Source organism: Ursus americanus, chromosome 3 (genome assembly GCF_024610735.1).
Source record: "Ursus americanus isolate L20-20 chromosome 3, mUrsAme1.1.p, whole genome shotgun sequence".
In the NCBI taxonomy this organism is placed as follows: domain Eukaryota; kingdom Metazoa; phylum Chordata; class Mammalia; order Carnivora; family Ursidae; genus Ursus; species Ursus americanus.
In genome coordinates this window covers 28,165,212-28,184,315 of record NC_142129.1, presented here as the reverse complement: position 1 = coordinate 28,184,315, position 19,104 = coordinate 28,165,212, and the positions used below count along the sequence as shown (strand labels likewise).

The following is a 19,104-nucleotide window of genomic DNA, read 5'->3' as shown; positions in this document are numbered from 1 at the left end:
TAGAAATTGATGTTTACTTAATACTCAACCCAGTTTCCCATTCTTACCCCCTTTAACCCATAAAATATAAATTTCTTCATTTTTATTTACTATTTATTCACTATTATTTACATTATTATTTAAACATATGAACAACTATTGTTGCTGCATTAAGAAACCATATTAGCTAAGGAAGATCAAAAAGATCTAGACCCAGCTCAGTTACTTGCTCAACTTAAACTAATTATTATAACTGGATATATAATTTGGGACATTCTGATAGGCTATGCCTAAATTATGTGCCCAAATCTTGTGCTCTCCCAGATGAAGGGGGAAGGGGAATAGAGGTACTGAACAGACCTAAAGAAGTGTCCAACTTTTAAAAATTTAGTATCTAGTAGATATTTAAAACATGCCAAGCACTATAATTATAATTCCTATAATTATAGTTATACATACTCATATATTTATATACATGATAAATACATATTAAATGTAATGTAACAAAAATAATACAATGGTCATGTATTTATATATCAATTATTGATATAAATATATAATTATATCCTTTAATGTCAGTACATATAATTTCATATCACAGAACTCTCTATATACTAATATAAATGAGTATAATGCATGTATAATTATGCTTATATATATTTACATAAATATATTTACAAATATATTTACATTATATTAATATAAATAGTAACCATTGTACCCCTAGGGTTGCTTCTCATCCCTACATCACCATGAAGAATTAGGTGTTATTCTTAGTTTATAGTCAATAACACTGAGGATTCAAGAGTTGTTAAGTAACTTCTCCAAATTCTCACAGTGTGTGGAGGTATGGGGACATGAACCTAGGCAGTCCCAGTCCCTCTTGACTATTACATTGTGCTGCTAGCAGCACAGCCATAGCCTTCTTTACCTTTTGGTGTTTCCTTATCTAGTAAACGTCTGCAATCCCTTTGGTTTTCAAATATCTTCACTTTTTTCCTATGAAGTATGAAGTAATTTTGACAGTCTGATCTATTATTCAGGAGATCGGCAAGGAAAGGGGGCTCAATTTACACAAGTGAGGAAATCAAAACACTAAGATACCTAGTAAAGACTGGACAGCTCCATCCATAAGCAGAAAGCAACCTGGAAGAAGGAGCTCACACAGCCATGAAGATGGAAGCATCCCAACAGCAAGTCCCAGTTAGGGATGAAACAGTCAGATAAGATGGCAGAGTGGTTTTCACTTTCTGATATAACTATCTGCCCAGCACATCCATTCAGGAGCAGGTTAAGAATACTTACACCCTAGTTCGAACTGATATATCAGTAATGTTGCTCAGAATCTGCAAGACAAATCAGATTTAGTCTTCTTTTTAAGCTATCTGAGCTCCCCAAATTCATACCTACTAAAAACAGAATCAGCATACTGATGTCAGCTGGCCTTGTGGGAATCAAAGAGACGCTCAGGGTCGCATAAACAGCACTAGAAGAGAATAAATACAACCAGACGTCCCTTGTTCTCAGTCTTTGATCCTAACGATGAAATAGTCCCTAAATGATATGTGAAGGGATTATACTAAATTCTTATCAAAACTTTCCTTCAGTTGTTTCCTTCATTAACCAATTCTGAATTGGTATTCCAGTGATAGTAGTATATTTTATTAAAAGCTTATAGAGAAGCATAAATATTATCCAAGGTATATGCATAGTAAGATGATAAATGACTTCTCCAGAAGTGCATGCAAATTAAATTAACATTGGGAGTGAAGTTCTCCTTTTTCAAAAGAATCCCACACAATCTACTGCTTTTCCCCCTGCTGAGAGTGCTAATTTATTTTTTCTTAACTAGAAAACCAGGAGAAGATCTCTCTTAAGACTGGGTTTTCTGTTTATTAATTTCTTTCATTGATTCTAAGATACTTTAACAACAACAGTGCATCAATGGTTACAGTATTTTCAAGCTATTTAATATAATGTCAGACACTATGTTTCATAGCGGAAAGAGAATCCCTTTGGAGTGTTATGCAGTTTGCCTCCTTGTATAAGGCATCAAAAGACAAACAGTAGCAAGTATTTATCACAGCTTCGGAAGCCCACTGATTGGATAGGATTCTTTGGTCAACGACAAATACAGAGATATTAATATTGACTTTCCAAGCATTTTATTTGTAAAGCTGTTCAGGCAAACATGTTCAGGTAAAATAGTTAGTATTAATAATGGCTGTTTATGACTTTTCCCTCTGTTCACAGGAGCCCAAAAACTCACAAAATTTAAAAACAAAAACAAAAAACAAGAAACCAGTACTGCTCTGCTTGCCAAATGTAATTTATATGAGAGCTAGTAAGTGAAGACACCCAGGTTAAATGTGTGTCTCCAGGCCCAAGACTCCAATTTGAAAACTGGTTCTGTTCTAAAAATTAACCTGTGGCTTTAAATATGTCAGGGTAGGATAGCATATACTACTAGTTGTGTGCTCTTGGTCAAAAACTTAGTTTCTCTGGGGGCGCCTGGGTGGCTCAGTCGTTAGGCATCTGCCTTCAGCTCAGGGCGTGATCCCGGCATTCTGGGATCGAGCCCCACATCAGGCTCTTCTGCTGGGAGCCTGCTTCTTCCTCTCCCACTCCCCCTGCTTGTGTTCCCTCTCTCGCTGGCTGTCTCTATCAAATAAATAAATAAAATCTTTAAAAAAAAAAAAAAACTTAGTTTCTCTGAGTTCAATTCTTCGTATACAAAATGGACCTAATTTCTAACTTACAGGATTATTGTGAAGATTTAAAATAACGAACGCATAACATTTAGTACACTTCCTAGGAAACAGTAGATGGTATACAGAAAATAACCCACAATGGCCAATTTGAGCCATTTTAAAAAATTGAACACAAATATTAAATATGTTAGTACCAAACTGTTAATCAAGAATATAAAGGTTGTTTTTTTCAAGTTAGCTTCTTAATGAAATGTAAATACGTATAGCAACATACACAAGTAATAAGTGAATTAGTCAATAAATATTTAAAATATAAACAGACCCAAACTGAGAAAAAGAACATTACCAGGATTTCAAAAGCCCATTCCTTTGTTCTTTCTCCCTGTCACTGACTCCATCTCAAAGGTAATCAATGTTCTGACTTCTAACACCATAGATTAGTTTTGCCCATTCTTAAACTTTCTAGAAATGGAATATACAGTATATACTCTAGTGTCTGGCTTCTCGCCCTTCAACATTATGTCTTGAGATTAACCTATGTTGCTGTGGTGTCACAGTATTTCATTTTCATTGTTCCATGTATGACTATACCACAATTTATCTCTCCAGTCCAGAGTTGATAGACTCTTAGAGCTATTACTGGATAATGCTACTATGAAGATTCTCTGTACATGCCTTTTAGTGCATATATTTCTGCTGGAAGTGGAAGTGCTGGGTCATAGGGTATGCATATGTTTATTTTCAGTAGATACTGCCAAACTGTTTTCCAAAAAGTCTGCATCAATTTATACTCCCAGCAGCAGTGTAGAGGAATTCCACGTGTTCATAAACACTTGGGATTGCCAGTCTTTTTTATTTTAGCCATTGTGTCAGATGTGTACCGATACATTATTTAATTTCAATTTTAATTTCCTGGCATTGTAGTGATGTTGAGCACCTATAGGATTACTGACCATTTGGAAACCCTCTTTTGTGAAGTAGCTGTTCAAGTTTTCTTCCCAATCAACTAACAGTCTGTAATTTTCTTACTGATTTAGAGGTGCCTTTTCGCCCTTACTCTAGATATGTCTTTAATCAGATATGATGGAAAAATCTTTCTTTCTAAATCTTTAATTTCTTAATGGATTTTAAAAAGATTATTTATTTATTTATTTGAGAGAGAGAGCACGGGCAGGGACAGAGGGAGAGGGAAAAGCAGACTCCCTTCTGAGCAGGGAACCCAACGCAGGACTTGATCCCAGGACCCTGGTCACATGACCAGAGCCAAAGGCAAACTCTTAACTGACTGAGCCGCCCAGGCACCCCCCCTTAATGGCTTTTTTTGATTAAATTAAAGTTCTTGATTTTAATGTGGTCCAACTTATCTATATTTCCCTTTTTAGTTACAAGACACATGAATAACAAATTGCATTAAAAAAAAACAACAGAGGGGCATGTGGGTGGCTTAGTCAGTTAAGCGTCTGACTTTGGTTTCGGCTCTAGTCATGATATCAGGTTCATGAGATTGAGCCCCACATGGGGCTCTACATGCAGTGGGGAATCTGCTCGAGATTCTCTCTCCCTCTGCCCCTCCCCCCTCTCTAAAATAAAAATAAATAAATCTTCAAAAAAACACCAAAAGCAAAACAACAGATTCAGAACCCTAAAGGCTTCAGATATTGAAATTAAGATATATAATGTTTATTTGAAGAGACAGAGACAGCCAGCGAGAGAGGGATCTGTTCGGGAGATCAGGGAGAGGAAGAAGCAGGCTCATAGGGGAGGAGCCTGATGTGGGGCTCGATCCCATAACGCCGGGATCACGCCCTGAGCCCAAGGCAGACGCCCAATGATTGCACCACCCAGGCGCCCCCAAGATATATAATGTTAAATAGTAGGTGGGAAATATTTTAAAATATAAAATTGAATTTTTTTGAATGAGAAAAACAATTATTTAACAACTGCCAGAGAGGAAGGGGTGGGTGGATGGGCTAAGATAGGTGAAGGGGATTAAGATGTACAAACTTCCAGTTATAAAATAAATGAGCCACAAGGATGAAAAGTGCAGCATGGGAGTATACTTAATAACACTGTGATAACTTTGTATAATGACAGATGGTAACTACACTTATCATCATGAGCACTGGGTAATGTATAGAATGATCAAATCACTATGTTGTACACCTGAAACTAACAACATCATATGTCAACTACAATAAAAAATAATAAAAGTAAAATAAAACAGCTCAAAAAATAAAACATCTGAGATAATCTGAAAACTTTTATTATTTTTATTGGAAATTAAGTGCACAGAATTGGCTTAATCATAACCCTTGAATCATGACACATTAGAATCATTTGCCAAGAATGGGCTTTTTAAGTTTTATTCTATCTTAAAAATATAATGAACGCTTGGAAATTCACCATCTAACCTGAGAACTAGTAGCTTACGTTTATTGCTACTACTACTACTAATACGACTTCAGTGGATAGGGTAACAGCATGTTAAGCACAGTTGAAAGCAAACTGAAGAACCAAAAAAGAGAGCTTAGAAATTACCGTAATGCAATACAAAAAGACAGGGAATATGAAAAATATGAGAGAAATTCAAGAGATAAAAAAGTTCAAATAAGATAGTCTAATTGGAGTCTAAGAAAAGACAGAGGAATGATGGAGAAAAGGAACTATGAAGAGGTAATGATTAGCAATTTTAAGAACTGATAAAAGATATCAAGTCTCATATTTTAAAAATATCAAAACCAAAGCAGACTGTATAAAAATTCACACCTAGAAATACTGTAATGAAACTGGAGAAGAAGGTTGAAGCAAACATTTCCAATTTAAAACCTTACGTTTGTAAAACAGCTGGAAAGCAAGGACTGACGGATAGACCAACAGCCACTACGCTAGTATCTCCATAGTTGGTAGAGAACAGTAAAATAATATATTCAGAGTTCACTGAAGAAAAAAACTCAAATCTTAGACTCATCAAAACGATCTTTTAGAAATGAAAATTTTCTTAAAAAGATGTCTGGTCTAGCATCATCTTTGTTGGGAGATAAAAACTGAGCACATAGTGAGAGAGATCTAGTAAGGAACTTCCTAATGATGTGCTTCAGGAAGAAGCAAAACAAGTTCAGAAAAAGGTTTGAATGCAAAAAGGAATGAATGTTAAAAAAAAAAAAAGGGTAATTGTAGATAAAGCTACAGAAGTGTTGATTAGAATTAAGATGTCCTGGGGCGCCTGGGTGGCTCAGTCGTTAAGCGTCAGCCTTGGGCTCAGGGCGTGATCCCAGCATTCTGGGATCCAGCCCAGCATCAGGCTCCTCGGCTGGGAGCCCACTTCTTCCTCTCCCACTCCCCCTGCTTGTGTTCCCTCTCTCACTGGCTGTCTCTCTCTCTCTCTCTCAAAAAATAAATAAAATATTTAAAAAAAAAAAAAGAATTAAGATGTCCTAAGATCCTTGTCTGCAAAGGAAACAACCAACAAAACTAAAAGACAACCTACTGAATGGGAGAAGATATTTGCAAATGCTATATCCAATAAAGTGTTAGTATCCAAAATATATAAAGAACTGACAGGGGTGTCCGGGGGTGTTCAGTCGTTAAGAGTTGCCTTCTGCTTAGGTTGTGATCCCAGAGTCCTGGGACTGAACCCCAAGGTGGGCTCCCTGATCAGCAGGGAGTCTGTTTCTCCCTCTTCTTCTGCCCCTCCCCCCTCTTGTGTGCCCTGCACTCACTCTCTCAAGTAAATAAATAAAATCTTTTTTAAAAAAAGAACTGGGGGCACCTGGGTGGCGTAGTCGTTGGGCGTCTGCCTTCGGCTCAGGGCGTGATCCCGGCGTTCTGGGATCGAGCCCCACATCAGGCTCCTCTGCTATGAGCCTGCTTCTTCCTCTCCCACTCCCCCTGCTTGTGTTCCCTCTCTCTCTGGCTGTCTCTATCTCTGTCAAATAAATAAATAAAATCTTTAAAAAAAATAAAAAGAAAAAGAAAAAAAGAAAAAAAGAACTGATATAACTCAACACCCAAAAAACAAATAATCCAATTTAAAAATGGGCAAAAGACATGAACAGACATTTCTCCAAAGAAGACATACAGATGGCCAACAGACGCATGAAAATATGCTCAACATCATTCATCATCAGGGAAATGCAAATCAAAACCACAATGAGATATCACCTCACACCTACCAGAGTGGCTAAAATAAAAAACACGAGAAACAAGTGTTGGCAAGGATGTGGAGAAAAGGAACCCTCTTGCACTGTTGGTGGGAATGTAAACTGGTGCAGCCAGTGTGGAAAACAATATGGAGGTTCCTCAAAAAATTTTTAAAAAGAGCTACCCTATGATCCAATAATCGCATTACTGGGTATTTACCCAACGAATACAAAAACTCTAATCTGAAGGGATACATGCACCCCTGTTTATTGCAGCATTATTTACAATACCCAAATTATGGAAGCAACCCATGTCCATCAATAGATGAATGGATAAAGACTATGTGGTATATAGAAATATACAATTGTAGGACAAACAAAAAAGAAATATACATATGTATGTATGATGATATATTATTCAGCCATAAAAAAGAATGAAATCTTGCCATTTGCAACAATGTGGATGAAGCTAGAGAGTATAATGCTAAGCAAAATAAGCCAGTCAGAGAAAGACAAATATCATATGATTTCACTCATATGTGGAATTAAACAAAACAAATGATCAGCAACCAAAAAAGAGACAAACCAAAAAACAGACTCTTGACTGCAGAGAACAAACAGATGGTTACCAGAGAAGAGGTGGGTGAGGAGATGAGTGAAGTGGGTGAAGCGGATTAAGAACACACTTATCTTGATGAGGACTGAATAATATATGGAATTATTGAATCACTATTATTGTACACCTGAGACTAATATAACACTGTGTTTTAACTACACTGGAATTAAAATTTTTTAAATTACATTTTGGTTACAAACCACTTGCTTTATTTTTAGTAGACATAGAAATGAGACAATTTAACTTAAGATGGTAGAGGCCATGTAGCGTCACTGTTACTCTGGGGAGAGAACAGTCAGTAGAAGGGTGCAAAAATGCAGAGCAATAAAACCTTTAACTTGGAGAAGCAAAACCATACTCCGAGGAAGCATCATCAGCACCATCAGCAGCAGCAGCACCGCAGCAGCAGCAGCACCATCAGCAGCAGCACCAGCACCAGCACCAGCACCAGCACCGGCAGCAGCACCACCGCCACCAATACCTGCAAATGGACAACAAGCCAGCAGCCAAAACGAAGGCTGGACTATTGACCTGAAGAATTTTAGGAAACCAGGAGAGAAGAACTTCACCCAATGTAGCCAGCTCTTTGTGGGCAATCTTCCTCCTGACGTCACTGAGGAGGAGATGAGGAAACAACTTGAGAAATACGGGATGGCCGTGAAGTCTTCATTCAGAAGGATAAGGGCTTTGGTTTTATCTGCTTGGAAACTCGAACCCAAGGGGAGATGGCCGAAGTAGAACTGGACAACGTGCTGCTCCGTGGAAAGCAGCTGCCTGTGCGCTTTGCCTGCCATAGCACATCCCTTACAGTCTGAAACGTCCCTTGGTGTGTTTCCAACGAACTGCCGGAGGAAGCCTTTTCGGTGTCTGGCCAGGTGGAAAGGGCTTACTGTAGTCCTCTGGATGATCGAGGAAGACTCTCAGGAAAAGGCACTGCCGAAGTCTCAGGGAAGCCAGCTGCTCGGAAAGCTCTGGACAGCTGCATGAAGGCTCCTTCCTGCTAATCACGCTTCCCCGGCCTGTGACTGTGGAGCCCATGGACAAGCTGGATGATGAAGAGGGACCTCCAGAGAAGCTGGTGATAAAGAACGAGAAATTTCACCAGGAGCAGCCACCCAGCTCCGCACATCCTGGCTCCTTTGAGTGTGAGTATGCCACGTGTTGGAAGGCGCTCACTGAGATGGAGAAGCAGCAGCAGGACCAAGTGGACCACAACATCAAGGAAGCTCGTGAGAAGCTGGAGATGGAGCTCATGCTAATGAGACAGGATCTGATGAGGGGTCAAGAAGAACTTCGGAGGATGGAAAAGCTGCACAACCAAGAAGTACAGAAACAAAGCAACTGGAGCTCAGGCAGGAGGAGGAGCGCAGGCACCGTGAGGAGGAGATGCAGAGGAAACAGGAAGAAATGAGGCAGCGACGGCAGGAAGGATTCAAGGAAACATGCCCTGATGCGAGAGAACAGGAGATACGGATGGGCCAACTGGCTGTGAGACTGCTATGGGCATCAACAAGAGAGGCGCCATGTCCCCTGCTCCAGTGCCAGCTGGTACCCCAGCTCCTCCAGGACCTGTCACCATGATGCCAGATGGAACCTTGGGACTGATCCCACCACCAACTGAACACTTTGACCAAGCTGCTACAATGGAAGGAATTGGGGCAATTGGTGACACCCCCCCCCAACACCCTGCATTCAACCGTGCAGCTCCTGGAGTTGAATTTGCTCCAAACGAATGTTTCCAATACTAATAAAAATTTCAATGTCAAGTTTCCCAAAAACCCTTAAAAGAAGGACCCTTTTTGGACTAGCCTGAATTTCCGTCCTGGAAAAGTGTTAGCAATTTCTCCCAACAGTTAGGTCTTCTTTGCCTATACTATTTTGAGGGAGTTTCCTGGAGGCTGAGGGCAAGGGAAGGGCGATATTTAACAAATCAGTTCTGTGTGGTATATCATTTAACTAATTGATTCTGTGTGGTGCATTCCTGAAGTCTCATGTGGTTGTTGAGGACCTGGAGTGGGGTGGAGTGGGGAGGAACTATGGCAAAATGGATCCAGTTAGAGCCCCCATTAATCTTAATCATTCCATTCTTTGTCCATCTTGTTGTATTTGCTTTCTCATTCTTATACCCTCCAACCCCAGAGACACTGCCACATACACCTCAAAAACAAACATCCCCCAAGACCTTAGCCCCATTGCTCCATTCACTCACAGGGAATTCAGGCACATGTCCCCAGAGGTACCAGACAACATACGTATGGTTCTGATATATACCGTATATTACCCCTTCATGTCCTAAGGAAGACATTTCCTCTTAGAGATTTTCATTTTAGTGTATCTTTAAAAAATCTTGCGTTAAATTGCCTCCAACTTTTTTCTCTGTTAAGGACAACCCAGGAATGGCGCTTTTGTGTCTATGATGTTGCTCTTCACAGATTTTCTTGATAGGCCTAGTACAATCTTGGGAACCAGTTACTGTGAGCTAAAGGTCAGACATTAGCTCTTAACCTTGCCTATCTTAGGTAGTTATGCTATGCATTTTTTAAAATTCGTATACCATGTTTGATTTGTCCCTGATATCTTTGGAGTTTTTCTGAGAAATGGAGCTGTAATGCAGCATCAACTTATTAAAAATGTTTTAAGTCTTTAAAAAAAAAAGAAATGAGAAAATTCATGAACAAGATGTCATCATTAATTTTTGCAATAATTCTTCCTTCAAATTTATACTTTCATATTTATAAGTAAATTGTCAAAGAAATATATTTACCCAAGTTCCAGTATCTTAAAAAAACAGTATGGTATTGGCATAAAGGCACACAGGTCAATGGAACAGTGTAGAGAGCACAGAAATAAACCTGTGCTTATATGGTCAATTCATTTTCAACAAAGGAGCCGAAAATATACAATGGGAAAGGATAGTCTCCTCACCAAATAATGTTGGGAAAACTGGATGGCGACCTGCAAAAAAATGAAACCGAACTCCTATCTTAGACCACACACAAAAATCAACTCAAAATTTTTCCGAAGAGGACATACAAATGACTGACAGGTACATCAAAAAATGCTCAGCATCACCAATCATCAGAGAAATGCAAATCAAAACCACAATGAGATATCACCTCACACTTGTTAGGATGGCTCTTATCAAAAAGACAGAGAGAACAAATGCTGGTGTGGATGTGGAGAAAAGGGAGCCCTTGTGCTTTGTTGGTGGGAATGCAAACTGATACCGTCACAATGGAATACAGTGTGGAGGTTCCTCAAGAAATTAAAAATAGAACTTCCATGTAATCCAGCAATCCCACTTCTGGGTATATATCCAAAGGACACAAAATCATTTTCTCAAAGAGATAACTGTACTTTCATGTCCATTGCATTATTCATGATAGCCAAGATATGGAAACAACCTAATGCCCATTAATGGATGAATGGGTCAAGAAAATGTGGTATATACACATGTAATGGAATATTATTCAACCTTTAAAAAGGACGAAATCCTTTCATTTACAACAATATGGGTGAAACTAGAGAGCATAATGCTAAGTGAAATAAGCCCTACAAAGAAAACAAATACTGCAGGTTATAACTTATATATGAAATCTAAAGAAAAAAAAAAAAGGTTAAACTCCTAAAACAGTAGAAAAGCAGTTGCCAAGGGCTAGGTAGGGGGTGAGGGAAAGAAGTACAGGCTGATAAAGGGGTACAAACTTTACATTATAAGATAAATAAGGACTGAGGTTCTAAAGTATAACACAATAAACAGGTTGGCGACACTGTATTATATAATTGAAATTTGCTAAAAGAGTAGAACTTAAATGTTTTCACCAAAAAAAAAGGCAATAATGCAATGTGATGGATGTGTGAATTAATACTTTCACAATGTATACATATATCAAACCATCATGTCGTACACTTTAAATATCTTACAATTTTATTTGTCAATTATACCTCAATAAAACTGAAAAACCATCTGCTTGTCATAGCAGTAGTAGCTCACATTTCCTGAATGCGATATGCCAGGAGTGTGTTTAACGTAACATGTTCAATCCTAAAAACAAACCTCTGAGGCTTATTAGCTCCATTTTACAGATGAAAGTACTGACCCACAGAGAGATTAAATAGATTATTCAAAGTCACGTAATGTCGTTGGAGGAGACAGGATTCCAGCCCAAACTTTCTAGCTCTGGAGTCTGATTCCCTGGCAGGCTTATGCTGTCTTTACAGTCCAATAAAAGGAATATTTAAAAAATATATTTTAAATGCATAGAACATTTTCAAGAAAGATACACTAGAAATTGGCAAAATAGGAGTTTCCTTTAAGAAGAGTACCTAAGAACGGAAGAAATTTTTATTTTTTATTTCGGTCTATTTTTGTTGTTCATTTATTTTTATTTTAATTATTATTATTTTATTATTTTAGAGAGAGTGCACAAACAGGGGGTGCGGGGGAGAGGGGCAGAGAAAGAGGGAGAGAGAGAATCTCAAGCAGGCTCCATGCCCAACGTGGAGCCTGAAGCGGGGCTCAATCTCACCATCCTGAGATCACGACCCGAGCTGAAATCAAGAGTCGTGTGCTTAACCAACTGAGCCACCCAGGTCCCCCATTTGTTGTTCATTTATTTGAGGGAGAGTTAAAGATTGTCCTCCATGTAACACTGGATACATACAAAACTATATACGTAACATTCACATATATTTTGCAGCATAATAATAAAATGAATTCCTGTGAATCACATTATCTTAAAACATTACCAATACTATATGTTACCAATACATTGAGAGCCCTATTGTAACTTTCTAATCACGTGACTGTAGTACTTTTTCTTTTTTATTAAAGAGTTCAACTGGAGGTATTTGGATGGCACAGCTGCACCACTTTTGTCTTCTTTATACATGTCTATAAATATTTAAGAAACTAAAAAATAAAGTGGTGAAGTACATTAGAATGTTACATCCTCAAAAATGTAATAGCTGTGCATCCCAGTCGCACTGGGCTATGTGAGAGCATATTAAACCTAGCAATGCCCTGATTAAACCCTTATGTTCCTTACTTGATGCAATGTGAGACACTATTGAAATACCCACTGTAAATTCATATAACACGTTATTTTACAACCTCTCAAAGGGTAAGTGAATTCCAAAGGGAAAAAAGCAATTTTATGCAAGTACTATGCTTTAAAAAAAAATAAGTGCATGAAAAAAATTACCCACGTTTAAAGACTCTTATCGCTATTAACGATAACATGAGAACTTGTCCCCACAGGTACAATCTGCTTTTGTCACTCTGTTCTTTGTCTTTGCCAACATCACTTTTGGTTTAAAAAAAAAAGGAAAGGAAAAAGCACCCGAAAACCTTGAAACCCAATGATCTTTCTTATGTGATTCTGGGATGAACAAACAAGTATTGTTCAACTGTTCCATAATAAGGTTAAGGACCTTTAATAATAATGTCAGTGCATTGATGATATTGTCAAAAGCTTTATTCTAATTCTGAACACACAGGCAGAATAAGCTGTTCACTGGTGCTTTTAGGTGTTCTTTTAAAAACCTTTAAAAACCTGGTGCCATATGAAATCTTTAGCACTTAATGGAGAAGTTTCAATTCTTGAGAAAGCTACTTACATGAAATAATGTTTTTCATTAGCAAATTGAGACCCAACAAAATTTTTCAAATAAATTCGAGTTTCTTAGAAACACATTTTATATAATACATCCTTTTCAAGTGATAGTTTACTACTTTCACTGCAAACTGTTGAAATGACAATTCAGGAAATTGGATGTGAAGATGCTATTTGAAACACTACACAGACAGAAAACATATTCTTCAGCATAATCTTGGCATTGCTGGAGCAGAGATGATTTCAGCAGAAGGATCTTAAAAGTATGAGCCAACACGAGCCATGTTTCTAGTTAATCTATACATTGTTATGTTCATTTTAGAATACATTTTAAATATATATAGGAGCCACTTGAAATAATTTATCATTCCACTTCCAAATACAGTACTTATTGTTGTTACTGCTAGTTGAATACAATTTACTGATGTTCTAGTAGATGCCATGAACCCACTTAGGTGCCTTCTCTAGTCCACACAATTCTGCAATTCTCTCATGAGGAAATGAAAGGTGTCCCCAGGTCCCACTGCTGGAGAATGGCAGCATTGACCTATAGCCTGAGCCCAACCACCTCAAAAGTCTTTAATCACCTATACAATCTCCCATGTTTCTGTATATAAACCATAGCTTTTCATCTGGGTTGAAAATCAGCCTACTCTGTAATTTTTATAACAATTTATAGAGAAAATGATGGTTTCATACCACCAACTGGCATTTTTAACAATTGGGGCAGCTGATCAATTTATAATAAACTGGCATTTTTATTCCTTACCACTGTGCTCCCCATCAGTCTTCCTTCCCTCTCCGCATACAACATTTTAAATCCACCTATCCACACACTTTTATGATAAAGCCAGATGCTATGAAGTGCATTAGGGATGACCCAGAAAGCAAGATAAGAGACTGATACATTCAGCAATTTGAAAAGTGATAGAAAAAATTATCTGTGGCACAGGCCATCTTTATACATCAGCTCAGATTGTGACTCACGAGCAAGATTCTTTGAAATTTTAGGAGTTTTTGATAAATACTACCTTGTGTCATAGATTGGAAGCTGACTCTGAAACAGTGATTAGCCTGCAGAAGTTTACCAGGGAGTGGTCTTTGGATCACCCCCTGTGTAAGGGAGGGGTCAGAAGCAAGATGGGGCAAACGGAGAAGGTGGGATGGGATGGTTCCAATGAAGGCCCCATCTGACCCCACAGGAAGCTCTGCAGCTGGGATGGCCATTCAGAAATATCCAAGTTGGGACAAAGGTGCTGGGAAACTACACCCACTCATTGCTCAGTGTTTTGAGGCACACTGCCCTAGAAGGAAGCCAAATCTTGAGAGAGGTAGTTTTCTTCAGCTGAAGGCAGTGCTAGAAAGGTGTGATGGCTGCAGACTCTCTCCAGCAGAATCTTCAGCAGCTGAAACAGGTCAGGGCAACCCATCACATGTTCATCGCATGTTATGGGTTGAATTGTGTCTCCCAAAATTTGTATGTTGAACCCCTATTCCCTAGGACCTCAGATTTCCCTTTTTGGAAATAGGGTCACTGCAAAAGTAGTTAGTTGAAATGAGGTCATAGTAGTAAATGGAGTAGAATGGGCCCTTAATCCAATATGACTGGTGTCCTTACAAGAGGGAATTTGGAGAGACACACATTGGGAGAACAAGTTCTCACTCAAGACCCACAAACCCATGCATAACTCAATGATTCATCCCAGATGTAGACCTATACACAGGTGCATCGATAAGATGTAGAAGTCATAGGGGCGCCTGGGTGGCTTAGTCAGTTAAGCAGCTGCCTTCAGCTCAGGTCCTGATCTCAGGGTTCTGGGATTGAGTCCCAGGTCATGCTCCCTGCTCAGCGGGGGAGTCTGCTGCTCTCTCTCGCCCTGCTCTTACTTCCCACTTGTGCTCTCTCTCTCTCTCAAATAAATAAATAAAATCTTAAAAACACAAACAAAAAAAAAGAGAGAGAGAGATGTAGAAGTCATAAAGGGGCTTTTCCAGACATCTGGGATTCTTTTTAGCTAAAATTCAGAACAGCTGCTTGTCCTGACTTTTAGAATGCTTTAGCTTTCCGAAGAGAACAAAAACTGCTTCTGATGAGAGCTCCTAGAGTCAGACCACAAGGCTCTGACCTGCCTTTTCACCATTTGTTTTAATCATTTAGATGAGACACTGATGTCATGTTAACCAAACCTTGAAGAAAACAGACCTTGGATGCAGTTACTTGCACATGACAGAACCAACATCCAAAAAGACTAAACAACAGAATAAACCTAAATGATGAAATCTGTCACAGAAATATGTAATATCATGTCCTTAGTTAAAAATAAGTTTAAATATTAGATGAGAAACACATGATTAAAAATGATTGTAGGTTTGTATTGACCATAAGCTCACTCCGAGTCAACTCTGAAGAGACTGTTCAGGAGCTGATGAGATAGCAGTCTTTGTCAAGGAGTCCACAAGGAAGGTGGTGATTGTCCAGTTTTCCCCCAAGTCAGTCAGACCACACCTAAGGTATTAAATTCAATTCAGGTACCACCCTCCCCAGGGCTCCTGCCAAACTAAAGACTATTCAGAAGAAATTAGCAGGATGATGAATGATCACATTCAGAAGAAAACTGAAGAAACTGGGAAGAATTCACCAGGAAAAAACAGGAAACAAAGATTGAAAGCCTACTGTAGACTCGAGATTAAGCTCGCTCTAAATGGTCTTGAGAGGTAGAGGTTTCAGAAACATTAGCAACTGTTAGTTAAAGAGGAACTTAGGAACCATTAGAGCTATGCTGGGAAACAGAAACAGAGCAGTGAGCTCTCTCTGAAGTTAGTTCCAGCAGGGTCTTACCCGCTTGCCAGGCATAGCAGAGAAAAGACAGATGCATCAGATAGAGAATGCCTTCTGTGAACCTAAGTTCTGTGATTCATCCATTCCTGGTCAAAAGGTCTGTCCAACACCTCAGTGCATACTGCCCACCTGTTCACCAGCCCCTTTTCACTTTGTATTTCATTCTTCCAGGCCAATTAAAGGGTCACAAAATCTTGGACTCAAAACGGACGTGGGAAACCCCTTGATGCAATCTGTCACCCTGGCAGAAATCTTGTATTTGACACCCCTGAGAGGTAGGCATACATCACACCCTGACTGGGCTCCCATTTGATGCAGCCCCCATTGCCCCGCCCTAAAACATCCCCACTGCCTTAGCCCTGTCAATCCACATCTGTGTCCTGTACTTTGTAGCAACGTAGTAAAGTGACTGAGAGCCTGGCTTTTGGAACTTCCCTGCATCTAATTCTGACTCTGCCCGTTAACTAGCTATATGACTATAAGCAAATTGTTTAACTTCCCTGTGCCTGTTTCATCATATGGAAAACAGAGATTATAACAGCACCTCCATTATGGTGCTGTTATAAAGACTGCATGTGTTGGGGCACCTAGCTGGCTCAGTGGAAGAGCGTGTGACTCTTGATGCTGGGGTTGCAAGTTCGAGCCCCCAGTCAGGTGTAGAGTACTTAAATAAATATTTAAAATAAATAAGTAAAGATTAAATGTGTTAATATGTGTAAAACACTTGAACAGCACCAGCCAGGTAAATGCGTAGTAACTGTTAGCAATTGTTACCTTTCACACACTCTTCCTTCTCTATCCTAGGTCTCTTACATTTTCTGTCTTGTGCTTTTATTCCTTCCCCCCCCACACAATATACACACTTATAACCTTAACTAAGGTGCTGCCAGGAATGGCTGTGAGTATAGGGGGGAAACTCACACTACGGTGATGCATGTTCCCTGTTATTCTTCCATCTGGGCAATTTCCCCTACTGCATTTTATAAAAATAGTAAGGGTAAAGGGGCGCCTGGGTGGCTCGGTCGTTAAGCATCTGCGTTTGGCTCAGGGCGTGATCCTGCTGGGAGTCTGCTTCTTCCTCTCCCACTCCCTCTGCTCGTGTTCCCTCTCTCGCAGTCTGTCTCTCTCTGTCAAATAAATAAATATCTTAAAAAAAAAATAGTAAGGGTAAAGATAATTTCCAAAGGCCCATTTCCTGAACTAAACTCTGTCACAATGTTGGTAAAATAACATTCTACAAGAGAAGTAGTGACAAAAACCAAGCTCAGCTCTCTCTCTCTGCCAAATGTCACCTTTTCACTAATGCTGCTGGTGATAACACTTCTCCAGCGGCTTAGTGTACCAGCAACCTTCTACATCAACCATAGAAATGTGGGCCACAAGCCCCCAAATTAATTAGCCCTGTGGAATAATTACTTTGCTAGCCTTTACAACCCCTTTTCTATCCCCACCTTTACCCCACCATCCCTGAAAGATCTAAAATAAGGGATAGGAAGAGCTTGCCCTATTCTGCTATCACTATGATCACAAGTTTATTAGGAACAACAACGACGAAAAGGCTTCAAGAGAAAATACAAATAAACAGCATGAACCTAAGTTACTGCTGTCAGAAACTAAAACTCCCCATCTGCCAGTCTCTCCCTCTCCTGGATCCTTCATAGCCAGCGTTCTCTAGGCGCACCTGCATTTGCTCCTGGCAGCTACAGCACCATTCCTTTCAAGCCTTCAGCTGGGTGCTTGGTTCCTTGAAACCCATCACTTATTTTCCAGAGCCTTAATAAAGTTTATTTCTTTGCTGTGATACTACATGCCCTGTCCTATGCTTACCACACTTCCCCACTCTAGGTATCTGGGTGGGGAGGGGGAGATGCAGGGGCAGAGAGAAGTTGCAAGGCAATCACCAACCACCTTTGGCAATAATTCTGCAACTCACAGATCCCACACCACCACCACCATAAGAATAGTTTTTTCCAACTCATATCACATTACCAACCAGTGACATGCCACATTTGAAGCTGTTGTTTACAACCTATCAATTATAACACAGCCTAATTCTATTTCGAACATGGCCCTGGTTGGTAAGCAGGCCAGCTCCTGCTACTCCCTCAGCAGAGAGAATGACTCAAGGGGAAAGGCCAAAGAACCTTTAATCCAATTCATGATGGTTCACTAAGACAACCTCAGGACTGATGGAACTGACCTTTCCGCTTACCTACAAATTTTAAGCCTATAGAAAATTAGAATAAACCTAATCTTTGGATGGTGCCTGATTCCATGAAGCACAGACAAGCCCTTTCCCTAGGGGATTCTGATCTGGACGTAGTTAGAAGTTGCTTTTTCCGTGACCTGTTGGAGATTATCTTGAAACAATTTAAACAAAGTTTCCAATAAAAATCCAATAATGCTGTACCTAATTTTAATTGACAAGTCTAGGTATTTAAGACTTTTAAATGTCAGTAGTTAATTAATTCAAACTCCAAAAAGCAGATACTTAATAACATTTCAATAATAGGAAAACCTAGTAGACCACAAATGTCTCTCAATTAAGTAATGTGTAACATGGAGAAAATTATGCATATATGAGTATATATGTATGTGTGGGTGTGTATTAAGAAATAGGACCCATGGGGCCCATTTTATGTTAATTGAAAAAATAAACACAAAATCAGGAATGGAATTAAGCTTAAAACCCTAAATATTAAGTTTTGGGGTTTGTTTATTTTTGTTTGTTTGTTTTTTCATTTTAGGTAGGTTCCATGCCCAATATGTGGCTTGAACTCACAACCCTGATATCAAGAGTGGCATGCTCTCCTGACTGAGCCAGCCAGGCGCCTCCCAAATACTAAATTCTTACCACTTTTCAAGCAAATGCTTTTTGTAACCTCAAATACAGCCATCATTCTTTTTCTTTTGATAATTCCCATTAAACAGATAACAGGATGAAGGAGAAAATGTTTAAATGTGCTATAAAACTTGAACTGTTGTAAATATATTTTTTCTTTAAAACTGAGGAAAGTAAAGTAAAAAAAAAATAAATAAATAAAAAAATAAAACCTAAGACTGAGTCTTCTTCAGGATACCAAAGACAAATACCAGACTGTTTTAATGATAATATCAATTTTTATGAAAATACGAGGACAATCACTGGTTTGGCTGATATTTCCTTAATAGAATTGTTTGATCAAATAAACAGCCGGGTTTGCTG

The 19,104-nt window shown here is 39.0% G+C and overlaps 1 long non-coding RNA gene and 1 pseudogene across 1 annotated transcript in view; one reads left to right on the top strand and one right to left on the bottom strand.

Annotated features, from left to right (window-relative positions):
- Window positions 1-19,104, bottom strand: part of LOC148110355 (uncharacterized) — a 73,296-nt gene that overhangs the window by 35,667 nt on the left and 18,525 nt on the right. The gene's annotated exons all lie outside the window — the stretch shown is intronic.
- LOC123789560 (non-POU domain-containing octamer-binding protein pseudogene) lies at window positions 7,736-9,193 on the top strand (annotated as a pseudogene).